This window comes from Apium graveolens, chromosome 5 (assembly GCF_009905375.1).
Source record: "Apium graveolens cultivar Ventura chromosome 5, ASM990537v1, whole genome shotgun sequence".
NCBI classification, from domain to species: Eukaryota; Viridiplantae; Streptophyta; class Magnoliopsida; order Apiales; family Apiaceae; genus Apium; species Apium graveolens.
Genome location: NC_133651.1, coordinates 58,643,854 through 58,650,308, shown reverse-complemented (window position 1 = coordinate 58,650,308; position 6,455 = coordinate 58,643,854). Strand labels below are relative to the sequence as shown.

The 6,455-nt window shown below is 38.8% G+C and overlaps 1 non-coding gene across 1 annotated transcript; it reads left to right on the top strand.

Annotated features, from left to right (window-relative positions):
• Positions 1-2,041: 2,041 nt before the first annotated feature.
• Positions 2,042-2,148, top strand: LOC141662520 (small nucleolar RNA R71). Its single transcript, XR_012550632.1, has one exon. It is a non-coding gene; the product is annotated as a small nucleolar RNA R71 (small nucleolar RNA).
• The last annotated feature ends 4,307 nt before the right edge of the window (positions 2,149-6,455 follow it).

Here is a 6,455-nt window from a genome sequence, read left to right as displayed (position 1 = left end):
TAGCAGAATTTTATGCATATAATATGAAGGACTTATCCCCTTGATGTCTGCTATGGTCCATCCTATAGCCGATTTGAATTCTCTCAAAATCCTTAAGAGCTTGTCTTCCTCACTACCTGAAAGGTCAGATGAAATAATAACAGGTAACGTAGATGAATCACCTAAAAAAGCATACCTCAAGTGTTCAGGTAATGGTTTGAGCTCCAAGGTAGGTGCTTCCTCTATTGATGGTTTGAGCTTCCCTTCAGCATTCTTAAGGTCAGAAGTACCAAGAGATTCAAATGGTATGTCCAGCTTTCGCTTCCAGGGAGAAGCGTTCAGATATTGTAATTGCTCGTTGCTATCTTCATCATCGCTGTCAAAATCCCCCACTAAGGCCTTTTCCAATGCATCAGACATTAGCATGTGATCGAGTTTCGAAGTAACCGCAGTATCAATCACATCCACTTTTAAGCACTCCTCATCTTCTGTAGGGAATTTCATTGCGTTGAATACATTGAAGGTCACATCCTGATCTTGGACCCGCATAGTAAGTTCACCTTTTTGTACATCTATCAAGGTACGGCCAGTAGCCAAGAAAGGTCCTTCCCAAGATTATGGGAATCTTCTTATCTTCCTCAAAATCCAGAATAACAAAATCTGCTGGAAAGAAGAGCTTATCCACCTTGACGAGCACATCCTCAACTATGCCCCTTGGGTAAGTAATGGAACGGTCAGCCAATTGTAGCGACATGTATGTGGGTTTTGGATCAGGCAGATCCAGCTTTTTAAAGATCGACAACGGCATCAGATTAATGCTTGCTCCCAAATCACAAAGGCACTTGTCAAAAGTTAGATTGCCAATGGTGCAAGGAATGGTGAAGCTTCCTGGATCTTTCAGTTTTGGTGGTAACTTTTGCTGCAGAATAGCGTTGCATTCTTCCGTGAGAGCAACGGTTTCAAGGTCATCCAGTTTCACCTTCCTTGCCATAATAGTCTTCATAAACTTCGCATAACTAGGCATTTGTTCCAGAGCCTCAGCGAAAGGTATATTGATGTGAAGTTTCTTGAACACCTCCAGAAACTTCCCGAACTGTCTATCCAGCTTTTGTTGCTGCAATCTCTTAGGAAAAGGTGGTGGAGGATAGAGCTGTTTCTCCCCTATATTAGCCTCAGGCAGAGTGTGTTCAACAGTAGTCTTCCTTGGTTCCGCCGCTTTCTCCTTTTGCTTAGATTCTTCATCTCTAACTTCAGCTTCGACTTCCTTTGCCTTTTCAGCATCAGCCACTTTTCCAGACCTTAAGGTAATAGCCTTGACTTGCTCTTTAGCTTCCTTCCTTCCTGGTACTTCCGTGTCACTGGGAAGAGTGTCAGGTTGACGATTGAGCACTGCATTGGCTAATTGACCGATTTGATTTTCCAAGGTCTTGATAGAAACCGCCTGACTCTTGCACAACAGCTTAAGTTCCTCAAAATCAGCACTAGTGGGTGCAGCTGTACTTCCCTGTTGAGGATATGATTGCCTTGTAGCATACTGCTGTGGTTGCTGGAATCCAGGTGGGTTAAACTGTTTACTCACTCCTTGCTGATATGGTGGCTGAATAGCATTCTGATTATTCCCCCAGCTGAAATTTGGATGATTTCTGTTATTAGGATGATAGGTCGCTGGCACAGGCTGCTGTTGTCGCTGATAATTATTCACATACTGAACAGATTCGTTACAAGAGAACACTGATCCGTAGCATGAGAACCTGCACAAAGCTCACAAACCATAGCTATTTGATTAATTCCATACATAGCCAGAGAATCAACCTTCATTGATAGCGCTTGGAGCTGGGCTGCAATAGCGGTGGCTGCATCAACTTCCAGAATACCTGCTACCTTGCCTGACGTCATCCTCTGAGTGGGGTTTTGATGCTCATTTGCAGCCATCGTCTCTATAAGATTATACGCCTCAGTATAGCTTTTAGCCCATAAGGCTCCTCCAGCTGCTGCATCGAGCATGGGCCGAGATTGGGCCCCCAAACTATTATAGAAACCAGTGATCACCATCCAATCCGGCATTCCATGATGTGGACATTTTCTCAACATTTCCTTGTAGCGTTCCCAAGCCTCGCACATAGATTCTGTAGGTTGCTGCGCAAACTGAGTAAGAGCACTCCTCATAGCAGCAGTCTTTGCCATTGGATAAAACTTCACCAGAAACTTTTGCGCAAGATCTTGCCACGTAGTGATGGACCCAGCTGGTTCAGAATGTAACCAGTCTTTAGCCTTGTCCCTTAGTGAGAATGGGAAAAGCCTCAACTTGATAGCCTCATCAGTCACGCCATTATACTTAAAAGTGCTGCAGATCTCGACAAAATTCCTTATGTGCATGTTGGGGTCTTCAGTTGCCGCTCCTCCAAAAGAAACAGAATTCTGCACCATCTGAATAGTGCCCGGCTTGATTTCAAAGGTGTTAGCTTGAATAGCCGGATGAAGGATGCTTGACTGAATGTCATCAATTTTAGGCCGAGAAAAATCCATAAGAGCTGGATCAGCTTGAACAATACGATCTCCCATGTTTACTGGTTCTTTCTGCTCAGTTCCTGAATCCGAATCCTCAAAATCTAACTTCTCCGGAATATCAAGAACTTCGTCTGTCTCCTCAGCTGTATCTAAAGTCCTCTTGAGAGCACGAGAACGAGTTTGCATAAACGCTTGCTAAAGTACCTGAAACACAACCGAAAAGAGTAAGTAACTACTACGTCCTAATCACTGAGTCCTAATGACCAATGATGGTAAGTACATAAACTAAACAAATACGCCGAGTCCCCGGCAGCGGCGCCAAAAACTTGTTAGGGCGAAAACACGCGCTAATATTCACAGCAAGTATACGCGTTCGCAAGTAATATAGAATATTTTCTAGTTCGTTCCCTCAGAGACTCAGACTAAATTATTGTCTAATTAAACTCACTCACCAATGTATGATTACTTCTCAATGTTAAGATAATAACACTTAAAATTGTTGATTAAATATTAACTATAATTAATTACTTAATTAACCACTTAACTAACACTTCAATTTATCAATAATAAAACACTCATGAGATCACAACTTCATTATTACTTCCTTCTATAGCCATTGTTATTACCTTTAGCATGTGACAGTGATGATATTAATCGAATAACACGAAACTGATAAAAGCCAACTTTCATTGTACTAATACCATTCTACCAAGCATCCACAATTAAGATAGAAGTTGAATAGTCATCAATTATGTTGAGTTCCTATATGTCTACAGAAATTGACAACACAACGATTTAAGCTCAAGTTATTCCTTTTGATTACATAGGGCAAATAAAACTGTTAGAGTTACCCACTAATCATGCACAATGTACATGAACCTATGCTAGCATGGCAAGTTCTAAATCTCAAGATCCACCTGTCGCTTCACAAGAGATTAACACCATATCTTATATGTTCGCGACGCACATAAGACGAATACGCACAACCAATACTAGATATCATGCAATCATCACACACTAAAGTATTAAACAATTAACTAAAGAATTCCATAATAAATCCGTTGCAACCCCATGATCACGATTAGCCCATAATAGAACTTATCGCCATCATGGGTTCATATGAAATCATGATCAAACAAACACAAGAAAATAATAACTAAACTAATTATATTAAAACAGAGTACGTCACAAGAGTAAATAAGTCAAAGCAAGAAAACTAGCATCCAACGTTACAACGAAACAAGAATCACAAGAAAATATGCTCCCTCTTCGTTGCGGTGTGCTAAATCGGTCTTCTTCCTTATCTCCTTCGCTTCTTGCGTAAAACACAATCTAAAACATAATCCCCTTAATACTCTCTGTGAAAACGTCTCAAATCTACCTATATAATAGTCCCATAAAACTCAGATTACATAGAAGTTGGAAGCCAAAAAGAAGTAGAAGTCTAAAATAATTTATCTTTTTTCCCCGACCCTGCGCGGCCGCCTCAGCATAGCTGCGCGGCGCGCAGGTTGCTGCCGACGCCGCTCAGCATTGCTGCGCGGGGCGCGCAGGCCTCTACTGGAAAAAAATCCAGGTGTGCTCCGTTTCTTCGTCGTAATCTGCCCATTCCTTTCCCTCTCGCAATGGTGAACACATGCCAAGGCTTATTCTTGATGATTCCTCCCCCGAAATGCAACTAATACCCTGAAATGCATAAACACTAGAAAAACGCATCAAATACACAAAATACTTGATTTCAAGACACCAATTTAAGCCATTCAAGACATTCTAAGTGGTATAAAATGCCACTTATCATGTTTTTTACGTGTTTTTTGTAGTGTGTTTTGCAATGCAGCATTTTCCAGGTAATCCGATAAATTAGCATGGTTGTAGTGCTATTTGGTGTTTGGATGGTGTTGGAATAAAGGCTCGTGAAAAGACCAGCTCAATCAGCCAAGGAGAAAGAAGAAGTCAGAATTTTATGCTGAAGGATGGTGCGCCGCGCCCAAAGAGCAGAAACTCAGCGCGGCCGCGCTGGTCAAGCGCGTGGCCGCGCCAGGTCGGGGTAGGAGAATTCTGTTTCTATTAGGATTTTAGAGTTTGAAGCCCTGGTCAATTCTACAGCATATATATATACATAATAAAGACATTTTTCATAAGGAGAGATGTAACAAAAGCTAAGGAAAAGGAGTAAAAGACCGAGAACATAATTCACCAAGGCGAGAAGATCTAGTTTATTCTTGTGATTCTTTGTTTTAAGTTGTAACTTTGGATGCTAGTTTTCTTATTCTTGAACCTTTACTTGTGTTTCGTACTTGGTTTTTATAGTATAAAGACTACGTTTATTATACATACTTTCATCGTAACCCATGTTATGATGAGTCGATTATGGGCTAATCGTTATGTGGGGTTCTAGTGGATTTATTTATGGATTTCTTTAGTTAATTTGTTTCGATGCCTTAGTGTGTGGTGATTGTATGATAACCTAGTTTGGTTGTGCTTATTCGTCTTATTAGTGTTGCGAACTTATAATAGTGTTTATTCTAATGAGCGAAAGTGAATTTTAAGGATTTAGAACTTGCCATGCTAGCATAGGTTCATGATTATTGTTAGCATGATTCGTAGTATTTTAACCATCTTACTTGCCCTATGTAATCACGATAGATAAATTGTGCATTAAACCGTTATGTTTCAAATTCTATAGACATATAGGGTCTCAATATAATTGGTGTCTATTCAGCTTCTATCTTTTTTGGATGTCTGGTAGTAGTGGTACTCGTACAATGAAAGTTGGCGTTTATCAGTTTCGTGTTATCTGATTAGTGTCATCACCATTACATGCTAAGGTTAAGAACGAAAAGGCTATTGAACGAAGTACTTAATGAAGCTAGCATCCTATGTTTGTTGTCATATACTATTCAACTTTATTTACTCTCTCTAGTTAATATTCTCTAGTATAATCCTCTAGTTACTACTCGTAGTATAAAAACCCAAATTGTTATTCGTCTTAGCATTGATAATAGCCATATCATTGTTGTAATATCCCATATTTTCATATTTATTATTATTATTGAAATTATTTATGTGATTTTGGTGAATTATCTGATAATTGAAATTGATGTTTGTGGTGTTTTATATGTGACATTACTTGAATATTTGAATTTTTATACGTCCAAAAATAAATTAGATCATTGTGATATTTTTCTGGTATTTTTGGACTGTTAGATATTTATATAATGATTTATTATTTTATTAATTATTTTCTGAATAATTATAAAATTATTTTATAAAGCCGGGAATCGTTCAATTCAACCGTTTTTTGCGTTTTTACAACCCGAAACTCTTCCGAAAACTCCTTTCCAACCTAATCTGGTAATTCCGGACATTTTCCGTGTTTTGACTTTTTCGATCCGGATTACGTTTGACCCTGCGCGCCCGGCGCAATATTTTCGTACGACAATCATTCGGTAATCAATAAAACTCGTATTCTAGAGAGACAGGATATTTTTACATTATTTTCATATACGGTATGTTTATGAAAAGCTCGGTTTTGATAATTATTCAATTCTGGTATTGAATTGTATCGTTTTTATTTACTTAGCGGTTAAGCAACTAATTTAACGATCCCAAACGATCCAAACGATCCAATATCCATAAATATCAATAGCCTATTCTTATTTCATTTATTCGTTTATTCTCATTTGCCAGTTAAAATACCGTAATACATAGAAAACCCTAGAAAATCGATACATTCCTGATCAAACACACGGACGAAGGCGTATCGAACTCCGATTCGGGCGTGCAGCATATCAAAACGAAGCTCTCGAATCTTCTTCTGAATCAATCATCATTTTTGCTCAGAAATCAAGGGTAATTTTCTTATTTATTATATTCGAATTCTTTGAAACTTAAATATGAAAATTTGTTCTTGATGTTGTTTGATATGATTTGATGATTCCATATTGTAGAGCATGTTTTTCTGGTCA